Genomic DNA, 24,313 nt, shown 5'->3' with positions numbered 1-24,313 from the left:
CGCTGAAGTGTTTCCCGATTGGGAGGGAACACTCCTGGCTGGGTGATTGTTGGGCGGTCCCCATTCTTCTGTTGCTATAGTCTCTGCTCAGTCTCGCCAATGTACCATGAGGAAGGTTCACTGGATTTGAAATGTTAACTCTGTTTCTCTCCACAAAGATGCTGTCACACCTGCTGAGTTTCTCCAGCACTTTCTGTGTTTGTTTTAGATTACTAGGACCCACAATTCTTTATTGTGTCTTGCCCTCCCCCCCCATAATGTATTTACTTTCCAGTTCTAAGCAATCACATCATAAATCCTCCACAACCCAGTAATGTCCAAATATGTCCATATTCTAATTTTCATCCCATAAATGTATGCATCCTAACATACAGCACTTTTAACAACCACCAACATCACTCTAAGTACTTTACAGGCAATTAAATACCTTCTAAGTGGGAACTGGGCCAGCCAGCTAAAACCCATAAGTGACTTCCAGGTATCTACCACCCTATGAGTGAAAAACACTTTCCACAAATTCCCTCTAAACCTCCCTCTCCTTACCTTCCCTTATCCAGTCTCACTTCCTACCTCTTTTCCATACACCAATCCTAATGTGGACACTAGGAGCAGCAGTAGACCATTCAGCCCTTTGAGCCTGCTCCACCATTCAATATGATCATGGCTGATCCTCAATGCCATATTCCTATTTCCTCCCCCTATTCCTTGATGCCTTTAAAATCTTTCTTGAATATACTGACTCATTGACGTGACCATTCTTTGAGTGAAGAAACTTTTCCTTATCTCACTCCTAAATGCATCCTGAACCATGCCCCATTGGTCTAGACTTCCCAACCAGGGAAAACACCCTCCCTGTATCTGGTCTGTCCAGCCCTGTTAGAATTTTATCAATCAGATTCCTTCCCATTTTTCTAAACACTAGTGAATACAGGCCCAGTTGAACCAATCTCTCCTCACAGGACAGTCTTGCCATCCCTGGTATCAAGCCTAGTGAATCTTTCCCGCACTTCCTCAATGACAATTATATTCATTATTAGGTAGGAAGACTGTAACTGCAAGGGAGAAAGTGAGGACTGCAGATGCTGGAGATCAGAGTCGAGAGTGTGGTGCTGGAAAAGCACAGCAGGTCAGGCAGCATCCAAGGAGCAGGAGAATCGATCTCTCATCAGGAATGAGCTGTAACTGCACACAATACTCCAGATATGGTCTCGCTAAGCCACTGTATAATTGCTGTAAGACATCCTTTTTTCTGAATCTAAATTCTCATTCATTAGGTTCAATGTACAACTTGCCTTCCTGTTTGTTGCACCTAGAATAGTGTTTTGACAGCACAGAAAGAGGCTCTTCGGCCCATTTTGTCCACACAGGTTATGAAATATCCATCCATTCTCATCCCATCTTTCAACAGGTTGTAGGACTCAGTGACACTTAGCCTGTAACCTTGTATGCTATCTTAGTTCTGAAGACATCATACCACATTTGAAATATTAACACTGTTACTCTCTCCAAAGATGCTGAGGTTCTCCAACAATCAGCTCAGTTGGCTGGACAGCTGCTTTGTGAGGCACTATTCAGTGCAAGTTTAATTCCCAGGGAGAAAGTAAGGACTGCAGATGCTGGCGATCAGATAAAGGGCTTATGCCCGAAACGTAAATTCTCCTGCTCCTCGGATGCTGCCTGACCTGCTGTGCTTTTCCAGCACCACACTCTTGAGTTTAATTTCCATGCTGGCTAAGATCATCAAAGTCCTAAAATACAACAAAGAAACATGGATGATGAAAGTCTGAAACAACAGGCATTGCTGGAGAAGCTCAGCAACTTTAGTTCTGAAGGTTATCTGGGTTCAAATGCTGCTAGACCTGCTGAGTTTCTCCAACACTTTCTGTTTTTGTTTCTATCTGGCATCCACAGATCTTTGTTTTACTATTACAGGAGTAGGCCAGCACAGGCCCCACAGTCTGCTTCGTCATTCAATGGTTTAAATCCTTAAGGCCTTCAGAAGAGAAATACCAGGATGTTGCCGGGTATGAGGATTTAAGTTGTAAAGGAAGGCAGGATAGGCTGGGGCTTTTTTTTCATTGAAGTGTAGGTTGAGAGGTGAACTGATGGAAGTATTTCAAGACTAGGGGTTACATTTGTAAGGTGAGAGGGCAGAGATTTTTAAAAGATAGAAGAGGCAAAGTTTTTACACAGATTGTGGTTCTAATGTGGAATGAACCTTCAGAGGAAGTGGTGCATGAGGGTACATTTAAGAGGCATTTGGATGGGTATATGAATAGGAAGGGTTTGGAGGGATATGGGCCGGGTGCTGGCAGGTGGGACTAGATTGGGTTGGGATATCTGGTCGGCATGGACGGGATGGACCGAAGGGTCTGTTTCCGTGCTGTACATCTCTATGACTCTATTTGTAAGGCGAGAGGGCAGAGATTTTACACAGATTGTGGTTCAAATGTGGAATGAACCTTCAGAGGAAGTGGTGCATGAGGCTGGTACAATTACAACATTTAAGAGGCATCTGGAGGGGTATGTGAATGGGAAGGGTTTGGAGGGATATGGGCCAACTGGAGCCAGCTGGGACCAGTTTAGTTTGGGATTATGTTCAGCATGTACTGGTTGGACCGAGGGGTCTGTTTCCGTGCTGCATGACTCCATGTTCTGCCCTGAGATCACATCCCAAATTTCCCTGTTCCCCCCCCCCCCCCCCTCTCCCTGCATGGGCGGGCGCTAGGACCCGTCAGGGCTGCCCGCAGTCGAACGCCCGCAAGTCACGCGGTGGGCGGTCCCGCGCGGTGACGCAACACGCGCCGACGTGGTACGCGGTGACGTCAGACGCAGGGTGCGGATGATAAGCGGCGAGTCGGAGGCAGCAGCTACGACAGCAGGAGCAGCCCAGCCCAGCGAGCGGCTCACGGAAACCAAACCGTCAACAGGCCGGGCAGGGGCAGCTCTCTTTCTTCAACCTCCCTTACCCTTTCAGGTGAGTCGGACTCGAGGACCGGGGTGGTAGGCCGCTCAGCCCGCGGGTGTAAGCAGCTGCTGCTGCTGGTGGTGGTGGGGGGCGGCCCGAGGCCTCGAGAGAGACAACGAGAGTCAGACGGGGGCCTAGGGTCCGCCCAACGGCCGCGCTCGCGGTGCTGCGTGCTCCCCTCCTTCCCTAGCAACCGTCCCCGGGCTCATCCTAGCAACGGTCCCCCCCCTAGTGTGAGGGGGGGCTGAGCCCTAGTAACTGTCCCCGGGGCCCCTTAACAACGGCCCGTGCGATTGACAGGAGCTCTCAGCCCTGCAGGCCCTGGCAGCCCCAGCGCGTTAGCATCTGCTGCATCAAATATACATGAGTGTCCTGCTGGGGAGTTGTCTCCTCTTTCCTTTTCTCACTCTTTCCGCTTTAATAATCCGCACGGTGCAAAACACACAAGATTACTGGCTGACATGATGTACATGTTATCACTTGCGCTCAGTTCTTCAATATACTCTTAGTCCTGATTTAGCACGTAAAGGAGCTGGAAAAATACAGTCTGGGCGACTCTTTAATATTTCAGTGGTATACGTCTATTTAGCTCTGAAGCTTGGGCTTGCTTTGACAGCTTCCATGTAGCTGTGTGAGCTCCTCTTCCCCCTCCCACACCAATATCTGTTTGTTGTTCGAACCGTCGACGCTGTATTGCAAGTATGGAGCCTGTGGAAACTTTAAACCTGCCTCACTTGTCTTTAGTCTTCAGGGTGACTAAGCTCTTTGAGTTGGTTTCACTTTTAATATCACTAAGATTTCCAGGTCTTTAGTGATCGAGGTAACACTTGTCTGTTGTGGCGTTCGCCAGTTTCAAGGCTTGTTGATCACGAAGGTTTGTACTAAATCGAAAGCGGTATTTGATTTTGTTCGCGTGTCAAAATAGCAGTATTTCCGACACTTCTTTCTTTAGTAATACTTCTCTAAGCAGAGCAAATGGTGCATAATACCACAGCACCCCTTCAGTCTCTTAGCTAGTTTGTCAACTTTTTTTGCATCTGAATGTGCGACTTCATTTCTGTTTGCGCGATGGACAGCGATCTGTGAACTGCATTGTTGTGAGATGGGTATCACGTTGTGGCTTCTGCCCAGTTGGCAAGACTGGGGGATGGTTGATTTCGTAAATAAGATTGTTGCTTCGTTCTGGAAGTCCAAGAAACCTGCTCGTGATTGTTGCAGCTGATGAAACACATGACTTGTCATTACTCTGAATAGCAGACTTGAACACTGGATTTGTGTATATCTTGTTGCCAAGGATGTTTCCCTGTAATAGAATGTCCCCCTTGTGGCTCATGGTGCCACAGACTGACATGATAAACTGACTTTAGTGCCCTCGTTGATCCTGACAGCAAACTTGACTAACTTTTAAATACTTGTTTCTCCTGTATAAAAGTATTATCCTAATTTGTTTAGGTGTATGGTGTGGGAGAATGTAACCACATTGCTGCTGTCCCTGACAGCTGTGTGCATGTTTTCTTGAGGTCTGAAGTATGATTTGTTTACTTCCAATTTGAGGTTGGGTAATCTAGTACTAGTGTTAGGTTAGGAGCCAATTGGATTTTGTCCCTGAACAGTAATGTATTTGTTTTGAATTGTCTTTTTGGGAGCAAAGTGAAATGTGGTTAGCCATAACATTTAAGTATCACTTTTCACAAAGTGAATGCAATATAGAGCTCAGCTTTAGTGAGCCAACCTGTTCAACCATGTTAGGATCTTGTTAGGACTAGTCAGACATGATCACTGGTCATACCTCATCTTGCCCAGAGGTGGAACACTACCAGATCAGTTTGAGTGGTAGATTAGATGCTAGCTTAAACTTCTGGTTTGCTTGGTATACTTGTGGAATTAAATGACTAAAGTTGGAATGCAGTTGCTTATCTCATCAACTCTGCATGAGTGCAGGTGAGAATTAGTGGAATTAAGTACTGTGCAGATCTCAATAGTTCATCACTTGGGTACCCAAATGTGATTTACCTTGCTTTGAGCTATTATCGTGGAACTGATTTCATCCTGTTGTCTTGTAGACATTTTCCAGCTGGGTGTAGTGTTTTTGGTATTTGTCCTTCACTACCTGCCCCCAGGAGTATGGCGAATGAGAGCAACTTGAGACATGGCTAAGATAGCTGGAACACTCATTCGGAGGGGACAATTGCTTCTGAAAGTATGGATGACTTCACCAGAGGCTAGGGGTGACTGATGTGCAAGAGATATGGATAAGGGGGTAGTTTAGTTTTCCCTGCTAGGTTAGATACCTCCAATGAGGGGTGGAGGTTCAAGATGAGTTTTTTTTTGCAAGAATATACAAGATTTTTACTTGGTGTCTGGAACATGTGGTCTGGGGTGCTAGAAACAAGAGCAACATTTTTAAGAGGCCTTTATACAAAGAGCAGAAAGGGACTTGAAGAATACATGCCATATGCAGGCAGATAGGATTTGTTTTAAATGGAGTTTTGCTTGTACAAGCATTGGGCTGAAAGGCCTGTTCCTGGGCTGAACTGTTCAATGGTGTATACTTGATGTAGTAATTCATTAATACAACTTCATTCAAATGCTTAACTCTTTCCACCTACAATTATAACTCTAGGCAATGGCTTGTGGACACTACTATTGTAGTGAACAATTTCTCCTATGAATCCTCCCACTTCCTCCAGACCAAAGGGGTAGCCATGGGCACACGTATGGGCCCCAGCTATGCCTGTCCCTTTATTGGCTACGTAGAGCAGTTGATCTTCCCGTAATTACACCGGCACCACTCCCCACCTCTTCCTCCGCTACATTGATGACTGCATTGGCGCCACCTCGTGCTCCTGCGAGGAGGTTGAGCAATTCATCAACTTCACCAACACATTTCACCCTGACCTTAAATTTACCTGGACTGTCTCTGACCCCTCCCTCCCCTTCCTGGACCTCTCCATCTCCATTAATGACGACCGACTTGACACTGACTGACATTTTCTACAAACCCACCGACTCCCACAGCTACCTGGATTACACCTCTTCCCACCCTACCTCTTGCAAAAATGCCATCCCATATTCCCAATTCCTCTGCCTCCGCCGTATCTGCTCCCAGGAGGACCAGTTCCACCACAGAACACACCAGATGGCCTCCTTCTTTAGAGACCGCAATTTCCCTTCCCACGTGGTTAAAGATGCCCTCCAACGCATCTCGTCCACATCCTGCACCTCTGCCCTCAGACCCAACTCCTCCAACTGCAACAAGGACAGAACGCCCCTGGTGCTCACCTTCCACCCTACCAACCTTCGCATAAACCAAATCATCTGCCGACATTTCCACCACCTCCAAACAGACCCCACCACCAGGGATATATTTCCCTCTCTGCCTTCCGCAAAGACCGTTCCCTCTGTGACTACCTGGTCAGGTCCATGCCCCCTACGACCCACCCTCCCATCCTGGCACTTTCCCCTGCCACTGCAGGAACTGTAAAACCTGTGCCCACACCACCTCCCTCACCTCCATCCAAGGCCCTAATGGAGCCTTCCACATCCATCAAAGCTTTACCTGCAAATCCACTAATATCATTTATTGTATCCGTTGCTCCCGATGCGGTCTCCTCTACATTGGGGAGACTGGGTGCCTCCTAGCAGAGCGCTTTAGGGAACATCTCTGAGACACCCGCACCAATCAACCAAACCGCCCCATGGCCCAACATTTCAACTCTCCCTCCCACTCTTCCAAGGATATGGAGGTGCTGGGCCTCCTTCACCGCCGCTCCCTCACCACCAGATGCATGGAAGAAGAACGCCTCATCTTCTGCCTCGGAACACTTCAACCCCAGGGCATCAATGTGGACTTCAACAGCTTCCTCATTTCCCCTTCCCCCACCTCATCCTGGTTTCTAACCTCCCCTTGACTTGTCCGGACTTGTCCAACCTGCCCAGCTCTTTTCCACCTACCCACTCCACCCTCTCCTCCCTGACCTATCACCTTCATCTCCTCCCCCACTGACCTATTGTACTCTATGCTACTCTCTCCCCACTCCCACCCTCCTCTAGCTTATCTCTCCATGCTTCAGGCTCTCTGCCTTTATTCCTGATGAAGGGCTTTTGCCCGAAACGTCGATTTTGCCTGTCCTCAAATGCTGCCTGAATTGCTGTGCTCTTCCAGCACCACAGATCCAGAATCTGGTTTCCAGCATCTGCAGTCATTGTTTTTACCACTACTATTGTAGTAGTCCATGGGTTTCTTCAGTTAATTTCCTCACTTTTTTTATCCAAACTAAAATCTGAGCGGATTCTCCTACCAGCCTTTAGGCTGGTGTCTACTCTAGTTCAAGGTTGTGAAGCATCCTTCTGAGACTAGAGTAAATGTTCCATACTACCTGTTACAATACAACATTCCGTAACACTGATCAAACTTTTGGCTGAGGTATTGAGTTAACTGAGTGGAAAAAATTTAAATTGTTTGAAAAGTTGACTTCATTCCCTCACACAACTACTAAAATAGTTTAGTGTAATTCCTGAAAGATGTTCATGCTTGTTGGGTCCATGTTTGAACATGGGTGTCTACCACTCTTCAACATAGTATCATGGTGTTTTAAAAGCATGCTTCTGCTGCTTTAAAAAGCAGAATCTGGCCATTGGAGTACTTTAAAAGGCCTCAGTGACCATTCACCATTTCATATCCTCGATGGATACCATACTGAAAGCAGACAATCTCTACCATTCACTTGCATTAACCTTGCCTGTGCTTCCTGTTGAATTTCCATCAATGGTGATAGGCTAGCCATTACCTGCCATGCATTGAATGAACAAGATATTGGAGATAGTGAGGACTGCAGATACTGAAGTCAGTGTGGAGCTGGAAAAAGCAGCAGGAGCAAGTGAGATTTCTAGTCTGACCTCTCTAAAGGTCCTGACCAGAGATGTCTACTCTTGCCCCTCTGACCATGCTTTTTCCCAGGATATGCTGTTCAGTAACAGCTGCTGGGATTATGTAAAACTTTGCACCATCTAAATGGAAGATTTGTTCTGTCAATAGTAATTAACTGAAGCAATTGTTAATCTTAAGTCTCTTGCAAACTGTCTTTTTGACAGTCATAGTTTCACCACCTTAAATTCAGACTTTCTCTTAAACACTGCTTCTGCATTAGAACAGTGATCAAACTTGTTAGGGGTTGAAAAGCCTGTATCAAAGACATGAGTTTCTGAACAAGTACAGACATTCCTGTCTATTGTGTTAAGTTGCTGATTTTAAATGCTCAGTCTGATTTCCTGTTTTAGAGCTCAAACTTTGACAGACATCCTATTTTTAACTTGCAACTATAGATTGGTCCTTTGCAATATCCAATCATGGCTACCCCCATATATGTACACCTTTAAGTTAACTGTAATTATCCCTCTTATCTGACTCCACCTATGAGGCTTGGGTTTGAGAAACTTCAGCTAAGTTCACTACAACATTTTGTAGTTTCATTTAAAACTTAAAGGCTTTATAGTGCTGGAATGTCACCACAGAATGAGTGATTTAGACTTGTGTAGCTGGCATGTTATTGCAGTGATCATCTAGTTTAAAACCCCAGTGTATTTAAAAATGCCCTCTGGAATTGCCAAAATTCATGGTCAATGGATGCAGGAATAGACATGGTGTTTTGAGTAGGTGGCTAAATCTTTCTTGCTGGGATTTAGTTGCACAATAAGTTTGAACAATTTAAATGGCAAGTTTGCCCTCCAGGTACTGTCCCACTCGGGGCACTGTCCAGTCTTTAAGCATCCATAAGGTGTGACTAGGATCCCACATGGCATTGGGGACTTGGTCATACAGAATTTCACTCTACTCTGAAAGACTGAAGGGAAACTTCAACATGTTGAAATGGAGGTTGTTGCAGAGTAATGTTCCTGTGAGTACATGCACATGAGATGAAACTTGATCTTTCCACTCCTGTGAGGGAGCACAGGAAGGTGGCCATTGTTTCCTGAAACAAATGGCATGGGATCAGATGTCAGTTTGCACCAACTTGGAGTGGAGATTTCAGAATAGCACGTCCTAAAAGAGCCAGATAAAATGGCACTTCCCTGGGTGATATTGCTTTGAATGGTTGATCAGGTGTCCAGTCCTATGCAAACTAAGATCCAGATGAGTTGGATGCTTGGATTTTAATTGGGGCAAGATCTCCACTAGTCTATCCTGCAGTTGTAGTCTCTTCATTGGAGGAATCTCATCTGTTATGGTGTTGCTAGTTGGCCTAAATTTTTGATGGAAATAAAACTAGGTTGCAAAAGAAAATATTTTTTTAAAAAAAAGACTGCAGATTCTGGATTAGTGTTGCTGGAAGAGCACAGTGGTTCAGGCAGCATCCAAGGAGCAGTAAAATTGACATTTCAGGCAAAAGCCCTTCACCAGGTTGCCTTAACATCTGGTTAAATTGGTGAAGCTGCACCTAATTAAAGCATGAAATTGGGCATTGTGGCTAAAGTCAAAACATAAACTGCTGAAGATCAGTTTGTCTCTTGAGCCACTGGCTTTGTTTACTAATGACACACTCTTTAGCCAGTTGTTTGCTGAAAGAATCATTGCAGCTGCTATGCATGATCTGTTCAGTACTTGATGATTACACTATTCTTGCAAGCAGCTAGTAAAGGGCACCTACTCATAATCTCTTTATTGCTGTCTGCACTGAATCTGGTTCACTGGGCTGTCTGGAATCCAGCTTGAAGTTCTGTGATTCTAGCTGAACTAGATAGGTCTGTGATCCCAAAGTGGAATCTGGCTTGATTGACCATAAATTGATGGCCACAATAGAGGCTAATATACTTGGGTCATATTGTTTCCAGTCAAATAGCTTTAAAATTGGATTACATTATCCCTCCATCTCCATTTTGGATACTATGGATAACCTCAAAGTAGCAGCCCAACTGTTGGCATTGGCTGTGTAAAGGAGGCCTGTTGTCATAGGTACAGGTCTTTGTGGCCATGAAAGATTGAAGTGGTGTTGATTACCTGGTGCCAGGGTCAAGGATGTCTTGGAGCAGTTTCAGCACTCTCTCCAAGGGAAGCATGAGCAGCCAGAGGTCATTGGTCACAAGACTACTTCTGGTGCATGTTTTAGTGAGGAGGAATAGGTGTATGACAATGAATGTGGCTGAAGAGCTAGGGCAGGGATTTGGTTTTGATCACTGGATCTCTTTGTACAGTCACTTCCCCTCCAGGAGGATCAGATTGCACCTAAATTGGAAAGGGATCACATCCTGGTGGGAGACTTTCCTCAAACTAATGAGTTAAATCCAGTAAAGATGGTTGAGACTGGTGTTGGGTCTGCATCTTAAATGGACAAAGATGCGCATGGCAGAGAATGAGGGAATACTTAAAGGCAGTTTCTGTCAGCAAGAGGCCTGACAAGTAAAACAGATGAACTGTAGCATGGATGGAATATGGAACTGGGATATCACTTCTAAACAAGACCTACCTGAAAAGGTACAGGGTTGGCAGTTGTGTTCCAGGTATAGATCCTAAAGGAAGAATAGAACAGGAGGTAAAATCATGGTGTTTTTGGTGAAAATGTCCCAGTAATACTTGGTATTAAGGGATATCTTTGGAAGATATCTTTCCAACTAGAAAGAGGGTGATCACTTTGGGGATGCAGTACAATCCCATAGTTGGTGAGAAATTGAGCAAATATAGGGAGACTTGCTTTCTGAACAGACTGACCTTAGTGTGGGTAAGAGCTTGGCTGGGGGGGAATTTAGTTCAAAAAATCTTGTAAATGCCTGTTCTCATTGTGCACAATATGACCTCTTGAGAAATGAGGCACAGCAAGTGACTGGTGTTAATGGGCAGCACTGGGATCTGGGACCACAACTAGCTTTAAAATTTCCATGGAAAAGAGAAACCTGACCTGAAAGCTTGCTCTAAACTGGGGCTGGATCAAAGACCTGCAAGTTCCCTCCCCTGGATTAATGGTTGCCTTAACCAAAGGGAACTTTCTTGGAAAATTAAGTCGACCATTTAATGTGCATTGGTCCATCTTATTGTATAAGACTTTAGCAAGTAAAGATTTGAGTAAATCAAAAGGATTTATTGCCTCTTAACTGCAGTCTGGAAATGACCAAGGGGCCATCACCTGATGTGTACAACCCTTCTTGGCCTTGAATGCCTACAGTCTGAAGGATGAAGACCTCCAATTTAATAGCAAAGCTCTCCAAAATAAACAGCCCCTTTGGTCCAACTCATCCATGCCAACCAGATATCCCAATCTAGTCCCAACTGGCTCATCCCTCAACCCTTCCTATTCACATCCCAAGGAGCAGGAGAATTGACATTTCAGGCATGAGCCATTTCTTCTTGAAGGGCTCATGCCCGAAATGTCAATTCTCCTGCTCCTTGGATGCTGCCTGACCTGTGCTTTTCCAGCAACACACATTTTAGCTCTGATCTCCAGCATCTGCAGTCCTCACTTCCTCCTATTCATATACCCATCCAGATGCCTTTTTAAATGTGGCAATTGTCCCACCCTCTACTTCCTCTGGCAGCTCATTCCATGCATGTACCACCCTCTGGAAAAAGTTACCCCTTGGGTCTCAACTTTTTCCCCTCACCCTAAACCTATGCCCTCTAGTTCTAGACTCTCCCACCCCAGGGAAAAGACTGTCTATTTACCATATCCATGCTCCCTCATGATTTTGTAAACCTCTAGAAGATCACCCCTCGGCCTCTGCTCCAGGGAAAACAGCTTGAGTCTATTCAACCTCTCCCTATAGCTCAAATCCTCCAACCCTAGCATCATCCTTGTATATCTTTTCTGAACCCTTCCAAGTTTCACAACATCTATGGTTAACATTTCTGGGGCTGCTGGCATGAAGGCTCATTAGGGGGCTTGAGTTATGTTAGCCAGAAAAGATCTAGAGCTGAGAGCCAGGTGGGGACATGAGTTGCTAGATAAGAGCCAGGAAAATTCTAAGGCCTTTATTTAATCAGGAATAAAAGAATGACTAGACTAAGATTAGGGTCAATTAAGGACAGTAGGAAGTTGTTTGGAATCTGAGGACACAAAACATGCTTAATATTTTTCTTTTCACATTATTCCCACTAACCTTGGAAAAAGGCAGACATACAGGCTACTAGATTAGAGGGATTGTGGTTGACAAGAAGTTTTAGCATTTTGGAAGACTTGAAAATAGGACCCTGGGCCCGATGGATTTATTCTTTGAATCTTTGGGAAGCTAGGGAGGAGATTGCAGAGCCTTTGGCTTTGATCTTTGTCGTCATTGTCAACAGGAGTCGTGCCAGAAGATGGGAGGATAACCAATCTTTCAAGGAGTTGGGACAACCCTGGTAACTGTAGGCTAGTGAGCCTTACTTCCCTTGTGGGTAAGGTCTTGAAAGTTAAGGATTTCTAATCTTCAAAAGGAATTTGATTAGGGCTAGTAAGTTGAGGGTTAGGTTATAACTAACTAATGTGACCAAACAGGTGCATGAAAGTAAAGTAGCTGATGTGGTGTACATGGATTTCCTTGGGCATTAAGGTTCCATACAGGCTATTGTCCAAAGTTTTGGTCAGAAGGTGATTTGCATCAGAAATTGTCCAGCTGAAAAGGCAGGGTAGTTGAGATGAATATTTGTCCTGCAGCTCCACTAACAGTGGTGTGCTGTAGGGATCTGTTTTGGAGCCACTGCTGTTTACCACTCAATGATCTGGATGTGGGTGTAGAAGGCTGGTTAGTAAACTTGCAGATGACACAAGTAGGCAGTTGAGTATAGTGCCAAAGGATATTGTGGATTACAAGGGGCATAAGATGCAGAAGTGAGCACTGCAGATGCTGGAAACTAGACTCTAGATTAGAGTGGTGCTGGAAAAGCGGAGCAGGAAAATACATGTTTTTGGCAAAAGCCCTTCATCAGGAATAGCTCTAGAGTAATGCAGAAAAGTGATACTTCTGAAGTGAACTAACAGGAACAGTACTGGGTTAATGCTGATATTCTGTTCATGTACATTACCAAGATCAGTCCAGGTGCATAATAGCTGAAGGTTGGTACCCAGGTTGATGGCATGATTAAGTAACGATTATTGGTAGGGGCTTGAGTTTCAGAGCCGCTAGATCATGCTTCAGGTGTACGAGACACTAACTGTACACTTGGAGTACTGTGCAGTTCTGGTCACTGCAATATAGAAAGGATGTGGAAGTTTTGGAAAGGGTTCAGATTTACTAGGATGCTTCCAGGTATGAAAGGAAGGCATTGAGGGAACTGAGGCTGTTTTTGCTGGAGACCAGGTTGAGGTGACTTGAGACACAAGATAATCAGAGGGTTAGGGTGGAATGTGAGCCTCCATCCTTGGATGGTGAAGCCTAATGAGAGACTTGGGACAGATCAGGGTAGTTTCTTCAAATAGGACATGTAACCTGCCTGCAACAGTAGTAGACTTGCTGACATTAATGGCTCTTCCATGTCCTTTGGACACATCCATAGTGGAATGGTGCAGGTTAGATGGGCATCAGATTAATTTCACACATTGGCACAGCAAGGGCTGATGTGCCTGTATTGCATTGTAACAGTTAACTGAGGTTGTCTGGAGTAAAGTCAAAGTCTCTTCTCTCCCCACCCCCAATAGTAGCACCTGAGTTACTTTGTTTTTAGTTTTGTAAACCTGAAACTGAACTGGGTCACAAGTTTCAGAGCAAGCTGGATTTTCTGTTCCAGTAACCTCTGATCAGAAGTTCTTGCATTGCTGCCTCCCTGTGGTTGGGTTCTTAATCAACTTTGGACTGAATTTGTTCCTGTTTTCATCCTATTGATAAGGGAAAAACATCCTTAAGCACTTTCTGCAGTCTTCCATTTGGAGAATAGTTCTAATTCTGATTTTAGAACAAGGTGGTTAGATGGCAATTGGCTTGTTTTTCAACTTCTAATCTGCATAGTGGCACCAAACTAATCTCTTAGTACACCTTGTCAAGCAAGTAGTGAGCTTGTTTAGTATTTCTCATGTCCAAATATGCTGCCTTCCTAATAGGAACATCCTACTTGAGTGGGAGAAGGCAATTCAGCCCTTCAAACCTCTCTTTAACATGGCTGATCTTATCCTGTCTTAATTCTTTTTCTGCCCACTCACATAGAGCTTTTATTCCCCCCCCCCCCCCCCACAACTAATCCTTGAAATGAGTTGGTGGTTTTAGCAGCATTTTCACTACTTGAATAGTGAAGGATGCAGTTTGTGGGGTCTGCCAAAGAAACTATGGCAAGTTCATTCAGCTGTATCAATACTACTTTTTAAATTACCGACAGTGTGGAAACAGGCTCTTTGGCCACACTGACCCTGAGTAACCCACCCAGACCCATTCCCCTACCCTATATTTACCCCTAAGTAATGTACCTGGCAGAAGGCAATTTAGCATGGCCAATTCACCTGACCTGCCCATCCCTAGATAGTGGGAGGAAACCCACACAGACATGGAGAATGTGCAAACTGTCACACAGTTGCCAAGATGGGAATTGAACCCAGGTCCCTGCTGCTAAGGAAGCAGGGCTAGCCACTGTACTGCCCAGGTTGCTGATGAATATTTTTATCTACCAGTTGAGTAGATAATCTGGGGAAAGAATGTGGAGTTAGTGTTGATCCAGTGGTCTGAACAATTCTTTCTGCATTGTTCTGAAGGTGGTCACTGGATTATATTCTGACTCCATTCTTTTCCCCAGATGCTGCCAGACCTGAAGTTTCTTGAGCAACTGGTTTTCAAATTTCCAACATCGTTTAGTTGGACTAATTTTTCTTGCATAAATACTGACCTGAGGCTGCAGTTTACTGCTGTAATACACACCATGCTTTGGGTGGCTTGAACTTAAGGACTGGCTAATGCAGATGCCCTGCCTTAGACTTCAGTACCTTGACACTTGCCAGTTTATTGCTGCTTCATGGTAGCTGAGGCTGGAGATGGAATGCCAGAGGTATTTGGCAATGCCATTCCTCTTGAGGTTAGGTGCTCATACTTCAAGAACTGTAGCCATAATCTGAGTTTAGGCCCATAAAGACCAATGAAAAATGCATACAGTTGAATCAACCCACCCAGTAGTTTAAGGCATTGGGGAGCAACCATGTAAAGTTGTTTCTCAGGCCTGAGGAATGACCACATTCTAGGCTGGTGGTGACTACATTAGCACCAGTTTGAGGGCCGGCTGAACTTTTTGATTCATCTTTAGTTTCCCTCCTGGTTGGGAGGGAAAGATTCTGGCATTTAATCAAATTGAAATTCCATCTGCAGCCTAAGCTACCATGAAGTAACTTTCACTACTTCACCACCTAGGAAAAATCCAGTTAGCAATTTGTCCCAATTTTTCAATGACTACCTCCAGATTAACATGGCCCCATTTGTCAACACAACTCTTTGATCCATGTAAACCTTATAAATCAAGATTTTAACTATTTAAGAAAAGCCAGGAACTATAGACTGGTGAGCCTGACATTGGTCAGCAAGTTGTTGGAGGGAATCCTGAAGGGCAAGATTGCTTTTGCTTGGAAAAGCAAGGACTGACTAGGGATGTCAGTGTGGCTTTGTGTGGGGAAATCATCTCCAAACTATTTTGAAGTAACAGGATTGAGGGCAGAGCAGTAGATGTGATCAATCTAGACTTCAGTAAAGTGTTTGACCAGTTTCCTTATGGGAGACTGGTTAGTAAGGAGTACAGGGAGAACTAGCAATTTGGATACAATTGGCTCAAAGGTAGCAATGGGTTGCTTTTCAGACTGGAGGCCTGTGACCACTGGTATACCACAAGGAACAGTGGTGGTCCACTATTGTCACTTGGATGTGAACAGAAGTATAGCTGAAGTTTGCAGGTGACACAAGAATAGTAGACAGTGAAGATTACCTCAGTACAGTGGGATCTTGATAAGCCACTGGGCAGAGTGATAAATGGCATTTGAGGTGCTGCATTTTGGAAAAGCAAATCAGAGCAGGACTTGGACACCTTCATAGTAAGGTCCTATGGAGTGTTGTTGAACAAAACTTAAATCACAACACCAGGTTACAGTCTGAGCTTATTTGAAGTACCTGCTTGGAGTGCTTCATCAGGTGGTTGTCCTGATGCTAGTGCTTCCAAATAAGTTTGTTGGACTAAACCTGGTTTTTAACTTGGTACACCCCAGTCCAACACTGGCATCTCCTAATCCATTGCTTAACAAAGGCCTTGGAGTGCCGGTTCATAGTTGCTTGAAAGTAGTGGGGTAAATCTAATGAAGGCATGTTTATGCTTTTGTTGAACAGCATGGAGTATAGAGTTGAGGTCATGTGACTATATAGGACAGTGGATAGGCCACTTCTAGAATATTGCATGCAATTCTGACCTGCCTTTCAGAAAGATGTTGTCAAACTTGAAAGTTCAGATTTCTAAGGATGTTGCCAAGGTTGGAGGGCTTGAGCTATAAAGAGGCTGAAGAGTGGGACTGTTTTTCCTGAAGTGTTGGAGGCTGAGGGGTGACCTTAGAAATTTGTAAAATCATGAGGGGCATGGATAGGGTAAATACCCAGGTCTTTTCCCTAGGGTGGGAGTACAGAACCAGAGGGCATAGGTTTAGGGTGAGAGGGGAAAGAGAAAAGGGACCAAGGGGCAACATTTTCAGGGTGTATGGACTGAGCTGCCAGAGGAAATGGTGGAGGCTGGTACAATTGCACCTCCTTTAAAAAGCATCTGGATGGGTAATGAATAGGATGGGTTGAGGGGGATATGGGCCAAGTGCTGGCAAATGTGACCAATATGGTTAAGTTGAACCAAAGGGTCTGTTTGTGCTGTATACCTGACTCTAAACTTTTAGAAGTTTAGAATCTAGTCTCTAGTGACAGCCTGATGGCACACCCTAACTACATGGTAGTTTCCTTCTGCATGAGTTGGCCTGTTCAGGCTGCCAGGGCAGTAGTGTAAAAAGCTTAGTGTTGTTGGAAAAGCACAGGTCAGGCAGCATCAAAGGAACAGGAGAACTGACATTTCAGGCATAAGCCCTTCAGAATCAGGAGAATCAACATTTCCTGAAGGGCTTATGCCTGAAATGCCAATTCTCCTGTTCCTTTGCTGCCTGACCTGATGTGTTTTTCCAGCAACATTTTTTTTAAGCTCTGATCTCCAGCATCTAGTCCTCACTTTATCTGGCTGTTTTAAAAAATCAAGTGAACTGATTCACTAGTTCTCCCAGTCCATCACCAATGATTTTAGAATAGTGCAATTGAATGTTCCTCCTGCAGAATGTGGGGAGGTAAGGGTCACCACTAGTGTCTGTGACTGTATCTACAGAAAGTGTACCCAACTGCAGCTCCTTGAACCATGTTAGGGAATAGGAGCAGAAGCTGAAGTTCCTGATCCTTTGGGAGGTGGAGAGGAATTACAGGGAGGTGGTCATGCTTCAAGAAGGCAGATGGGTTACAGTCGGGGGGACAGAGGCAACTGGCAGTGCAGGGAACAATTGTCTAGTCCCCTCTATCCAGTTTTGGATACTGGGAGAATGACTTTACAGAACTGTACCCCAAGGCTTACCCTAGTATAGTCTGTCCCAGTTCCTCAAAGGGGAGGTGAGTAGAGCACTCATTAGGTCCTCCATAGTTAGGTTCTGTGGGAACAAGATTTATGTTGGTGTTGCCTCCCAGGTGCCAGGGCTCATGGCCTATGTTTAGGATCCTTGAGGGGGAGCAGCCCCCAGTCATGGTCCACCTAGGTACTAATTTCCTAGGTAGGAAAAGGGATGGGGACTAAAGGCAGAAATTCAGAGCTCTGGTTGCAGCTTAGTGTTGGAACAGTTATCTCTGCTTTGCCTGTGCTAGTGGCTTTTGCCCAAATGTTGAGGTTTTTTCCTGCTCTTCAGATGTTGCCTGACCTGTGCTTTTCCAGCACCACTCTAATCCCCACTTGCTAGTGAGGCAAGGAATAGGGAGAAGAGTTGAACACCTGGCTACAGGATGGTGCAGGAGGGAGGGCTTCAGATAATTGGGGCTCATTCTGGGGTATGTGGACTTTTTATAAACCAAATGCTGTACAGCTGAACCAGAGGGATCTCCATATCCTGACAGGGAAACTTGCTGAGGCTCTTCAAGAGGGTCTAAACTAATTTGGCATGGCAACCCAAATTGTAGGTCATGTCCAGGAGGTTCAGTAGTGAGGTCAAGGATGCAGGAGTTCACTGGCAAGCAGAATGTGGTTTGAAGTGTCTACTTCAACCAGGAGCACCTGGAATAAGTGGGTCAGCTTGCAGCATGGGTACCTGGGACTCTGTCTCCCTTTCAGAGACATGGACAGGAATGGTGGTTGCAGGTTCTGGGATTTAGCTTCTGTAAGAACAGAAGATGGTAATGGAGGTGTGGCATTTAGTCAAGGACTGAATTACCATAGGGACATTTTGAAGACTTGAGGTTAGAAACAGGAAAGGAGAGGTTACCCTGTTGGGGTTTTCTATAGGCCTCCAAATAGTTCCAGAAATGCAGAGAAAAGGGTTGCAAATTCTGGATAGGAGCAAGGCTAACAGTAGTTACAGGACTAACTTTCCAAGTTGACTAGAAATATTCGTGTTTTTAGATAGGACAAAACTGCCCCATGTGCAGGATCGATTCCTGACAGTATGTAGACAAATCAACAAGGGGAGAGGCCACTGATTTGGTACTGGGTAATGAACCTGATCAAGTGTTAAATTTGAAGGTAGGTGGTCACTTTAATAGTGGCCATAATTCCATTGTTTCCTCTAGCAGTGGATAGATATATAATGCTAGGGAAATGAAACAATTAGGCAAGACTGTGTAGGATGGGGGAAAAACTGCAGGGGATGGGCACAATTGAAATATGGGTATTGTTCAAGGAACTACATGTCCTTAAGTATGTCCTTTTTTTAGGCAAGGAGGATGTGGTTTAAAGCAGCTTTTCTAAGCTGAAGGCTTGTTAGGATGAGATGTGAAGGCTCACTAGGTTGATTGAGGTATTCCTGATGAAGGACTTTTGCCTGAAACATCTATTTCACTGTTCCTCAGATATGTCTGAACTGCTGTGCTTTTTCAGCACCGCTCTACTCCAGAATCTGGTTTCCAGCATCTGCAGTCATTATTTTTACCTGCTTGCCATATAGGCTAGCCAGGAAGGACCTTAAGAGCCAGTTAGGTTTTTCTAAGGTTTCTCACAATGCAATTCACACACCAATTTCTACTAACAGTTAAGGTTTATTAAAGCTGGTGCAAGCAGGGTGACTTCCCTCTTTGACCCTCCTTGCAGGTGGGCAACATCAAGTCAAATGATATCCTGAACAAAGGAAACACATCTTTCAGGTCAGTTGGTAATGCTCAGATACTCTGGCCACTCCCCCATAACATGTTATCCCAGGTAGTAGTAGGATGAGGTCACTTCAATATAAATACCTAATCCTGGGGAATTGTCATCCAAACTATTGGATTGAGTTTAATTTCATGGCAGGAGTAGTGATAAATGGCTGGCCAAATGAAGTGAGTCATCCACATTCCTGCATGAATATCACTCTTCCCAAAGACCGTTTCTCCTTCTTTAATATTACAGGGAGATGGCCCAATTTAATCTTTAACATTAAACCAGGAAGGGCCATGAGAAGTTGGCAGATAGGTTTATTCCTGATCCTAAGGCTTTCTATATTTGTCAGGAATAAATCTCAAGGTTATGACCAGTGGAAAGTTGTGGAGTCAGGGAAAGTACTAAATATCTCCAGTGTGAATACTGACAAAGTAATGTTGAATACTGAGTTGACTAGACTAGACAGCATTAAGGTTCACCAGGAAATGACTAGAGTTGAGGGCATGGAGATGTTATCACACTTTACAGAATTGCTAAGTTCCCTGGGCTGGATGGGATTTATCCTAGGATTCTCTCAGAAGCCAGTGAGGAGATTGTAGAGTTTGGCTTTAATCTTTGTTGGTGGCAGGAATATTGCCAGAAGACTAGAGGATAGTAAATATTATCTCAAAGGGAGTAGAGACAACCCTGGTAATCATAGACCCAGTGAGCCTGCTTTCAATTGAGCAGTGTTGAAAAGCTTTTTGAGGATTTATTTCCATCTAGAGGAATAAGTTGATTAGGAATAGTCAACCATTTTGTGAAGGGTAGGTCATGCCTCAACCTTGGTTTTTTTTTTTGAGAAGGTGACCAAACAGGTGGATGAGGGTAAAGCAGTTGTGGGGTATAAATTTCCATAAGGCCATTGAGCCCACTTTAACATTCAATCATGGCTGGGTATTTTAACCCCTTACCCACCCTCTCCCCATAGCCCTTAGATCCTTGGTCAAGAATTTATCAATCTGTCTTGAAGACACTTAAAGTCCCAGCTGCTACTGCACTGTGGCAACAAATTCCACAGGCCCTTCACTCTGGCTGAAGAAATGTCTCCTTGCTGTTCTAAATTGACCCCTCTAATCCTAAGCCTGTCACTGGCTCTAGTCTCTTTGACTAACATTCCCAGCAGCCACCCTTTCTAAGCCATGCATTTTCCAAGTTTCTTAGATCTCCCTTCAACCTTCTAAACGCTATTGAATATAATTCCAGGATCATTGGCCATTCATTGTATGTTAGGCCTAACATTCCAGGGATCATCCATATGAATCTCTGCTAGACATGCTCTGGTGTCAGTATGTCCTTCCTGAGTTTAGGGTCCAAAATTTCCTTAAAGCAGTGAAGGTTCCCACAGTAGACTATTGCACAGATTTTAGTTTGCATCAAAAATGAGTTGGAAATGTTTGCCGTAGAGTTCAGTTACTATTGTACCACAAGGCTCTGTTTTGGGGCCACTGTTACTTAATGTCATAAATGACTCACCTAGAGGGTATAGCAGGATGATTAGTAAATTTGCTGATGACACTCAGTTGTGGATAGTGCTGAAGGATGTTGCATGTTAGAGGGACATAAGCTGCAGAGCTGGTCTGAGGTGGCAAATGGAGCTTAATGCAGAAAAGTGAGTTGTTTTCTCCTTTTTTGGAAGGAGGAATGCAGTACTGGGCTAATGGTAAGGTTCTTAGACACCAAGATTTCTGCTCATTTACACTGAGTAAATCCCTGCAAGATATATATGATTGAGCTTAAGGTTGACCAACTGTTGCCTAATTGAGCTAGTCTTTGGACAAGACAGTAAGGATGGCTTTATGTACTAAAGGTAAGACTTGAATGTGTAGGGTATTGTGGAAGTAAAGAGCAAAGACAAACCTGAAGGAAATAGCCTTGCAAGGCCAGTGCAGGTTAGGGTTGGCTGAATTGCTTTACAGAACTGACAAATTTTTAAAATTGAAAACTGAGCCAGATCTGCAGCTAAGAACCAAACAAGCCCTACTCATTTAAGAGTAGGCAGTCTTAAATGAGGGATCAAGTGGGCTAAAGGGGTCATGAAATAGCTTTTAGCAAGCAGAATTAAGGAGAATAGCAAAGCACTTGCTTAATAAAATGGGTAACTAGACAATGGGTTGGTCCATTAAAGGATTCCTTCAGGAAGGCTGTCAAACCTGAGAATGAGATTCTGCATCAATGCTCACTGAGAGGAACATGAATGTTTAGTCTGGATCACACTTGGTGTAAGTAGGGAAGATATGTTGGGTAGGCTAGAGGTTAAGGTGAACAAATCCCCAGGACTGGATGGGATCTATCCCAGGTTGCTGAGGGAGGTTAGGGAATAGCTGAGGCTCTGATTGTGGCATCCTTAAACACAGATGAGGTGCCAGAGGACTGGAGGGTTGCTCATGTTGTCCCCCTGTGGTAGGGATATTCTGGGTAACTACAGACCAGTGAGCATGATGTTATTGGTAGGAAAGTTGCTGGATAAGTTGAGTGATAAAATCACTCTTCTTTAGAAAAGAATGGGCTGATCAGTGATAAACAAAGTTTTGTGTGGGGGAGATCATGCCTTACCAACTTAATAGTTTGAGGAAGTGACCAAGTTGAAGGGCTGTTCTATACATGGACTTTAGTAAGGTGTTTGGTAAGGTTCCCTGTGATAGACTAATGGAGAAAGTGAAGTCACATGGTGTGCAGGGTGTTCTAGCTAGGTGGATAAAGAACTGCCTGAGCAACAGGAGACAGAAGTAGTTGGGAGTTTTTCAATGGAGAAAGTTGTGATATGCATAAGTGCCTTCCAGATCACTTGTGATCAAGTTTGCAGATGACAGTAAGATTGGAGTAGCAGAAAACAATGGATTGTCAGTACAGGAGAATATAGATAGACTGGAGAGTTGGGCAGAGAAGTGGCAGATGGTTTTCAATCCAGACAAATGTGAGGTGATGCATTTAGGCAAGACTAATTCTAGAGCAAATTATACAGTGAACAGAAGAGCCTTGGGGAAAAGTTGGGCAGAGATCTGGGAGTGCAGGTCCACTGTACCCTGAAGGTTCCTGCACAGGTGGATAGTGGTCAAGAAGACATATGGTATGCTTGCCTTTGGATGAGGTATGGAATATGAGCTGGCAAGTCATTTTAACATTGTACAAAGCCCAGTCCAACACCAGCATCTCCATAACACTTGTACAAGACATTGGTTTGGCTGCATTTAGAGTACTGTGTATGCTTCTGGTCACCATATTACCAAAAGGATGTGGACACTTTGGGCCACAAGGTTACAAGAATGTTGCCTGGTATGGAGGGTGCTATCTATGAAAGGTTGAGTAGATTAGGCTTATTTTCCTTAGAAAAAAGATTGGGGGGGGGGGGGGGAACCTAATGGAGGTTTACAAAATCATGAAGGGTATAGACAAGGTGGATAGAGACATCCTTTTCCTGGGGTGAAGGATTCAATAACAAGTTCTTTCAAGGAGAGGTGGAAAGTTTAAGGGGGATACATGCAGCAAGTACTTCAGAGGGTGGTGGGTGCTTGGAGCACTGTCAGCAGAGGTGGTAGTGGCAGGCACAATAGATTCATTTTAAGATGTCTGGATAAATTCAGGAGTAGGTGGGGAGCAGAGATACAAGCACATAGGAACTGACTGGGTTTAGACAGTACATTTGAATCGGCTCCAGCTTGGAGGGCTGAAAGGGCCTGTTCCTGGGCAGTAAGTCTTTTTGTTCTCTTTATCGCTTGACGCCATTGAATTTGTATAATGCAGAGAGAGGCTGTTTGGCCAATCAAGTCTCTGATCCAACCCCCACTTACCATGGCTAGCCCTCCTAACTGGACACTACAACACAATTTTTAGCAAGGCCAGTACACTTGCCCAGATTGGGGAAAGCAATGCAGACAGCAATATTTTAAACTCTAGTCACCCAAAGCTGGAATCCAACCTCATTCCTGGTGCTGAGGCAGTAAAGTTTTTATGGGGGTGGTTTTCAGTAATGTCTAGCATAGAAACAGACCCTTCAGTCCAACTTGTCCATGCTGACCATCTAATCCCACCTGCCAGCACTTGGCCCATATCCCTCCTAAATATTTCTTATTCCTATACCCAACCAGATGCCTTTTTAAATGTTGCAATTGTACTTGCCTCCCCCACTTCCTCTGGCAGTTCATTCCATACATGTGCCACCCTCTGAGGTGCTGCTTAGGTCTTTGTTTATATCTTTGCCCTCAACCTAAACCTATGACTTCTAGTTCTAGCCTCCATTTTTTTTTTTCCCCCTGCAAAAGACTGTATTTATCCTATCCATGCCCTTCAGATTTTGTAACCTCTAAGGTCTTCTAGAGGTGCTTACATGATCTAACTGCAATACACCAGTTCTATGAACAGCCAAATTTCTAAGCAAATACAGTATAAACTTTGGAGAAACTGTTTAGGCTCTTCATGCTTGAAGCATGTAAAGAGGTCTCTGAACAAGGGAACAGGCCCTTTTATACAATCTTAGCCCTTAGTCACTTACCCCTCAAGACAATACTGTGACCACATTTCCAGAAACAATATAATATAAATCTCCATGGCAAAATCTGAATTGTTTTTAACTACAGTAGTAGTCAACATTCCAACTGCAATGTCTCCAGATGATGCAAGTGTGTAGATTAGTGTGGAAGCAGGCCCTTCAGCCCAAGTCTACACTGACCCTCCAAAGAGCAACCCATTCCCCTACACTTAACATTACAGGCAATTTAGCATGGTCAATTCACACCTAACCTGCCCACTTCAGACTGGGAGGAAACCCACGCAGACATGGAGAATGTGCAAACTCAGGCAGTTGCCTGAGGTGGGAATTTAACCTGGGTCTCTGCTGTGAGGCAGCTGTGCTAACCACTGCTGCCCATTATATCTGAATAATAGTTGGTCATGCAGATGGCTCAATGTAAGGAATCTACATTACCATCCCTTGCCAATCTACCTGTAAGGCAAAGGCATCCCACACAAGCTGCAGGATATCCAATATCCTGCAGGTCAGCAGAGCACATTAATCTACTTCTACATTTCAA

At 44.4% G+C, this 24,313-nt stretch overlaps 1 protein-coding gene across 1 annotated transcript in view; it reads left to right on the top strand.

Moving 5' to 3' along the window:
- Positions 1–2,830: 2,830 nt before the first annotated feature.
- The window catches only part of rab7a (RAB7a, member RAS oncogene family), a 53,801-nt gene continuing 32,318 nt past the window's right edge, over positions 2,831–24,313 (top strand). The window contains exon 1 of the mRNA XM_043707575.2: positions 2,831–2,977. The gene's annotated coding sequence lies outside the window, so the exon portion shown is untranslated. The remainder of the gene's footprint in view (positions 2,978–24,313) is intronic.

This window comes from Chiloscyllium plagiosum, unplaced genomic scaffold (assembly GCF_037043375.1).
Source record: "Chiloscyllium plagiosum isolate Xiang-an unplaced genomic scaffold, Cpla_swu_hap1 HiC_scaffold_14, whole genome shotgun sequence".
Lineage (NCBI taxonomy): Eukaryota > Metazoa > Chordata > Chondrichthyes > Orectolobiformes > Hemiscylliidae > Chiloscyllium > Chiloscyllium plagiosum.
Note: the sequence above shows the minus strand (reverse complement) of the source record. Positions and strands in the feature narration are given on the sequence as shown.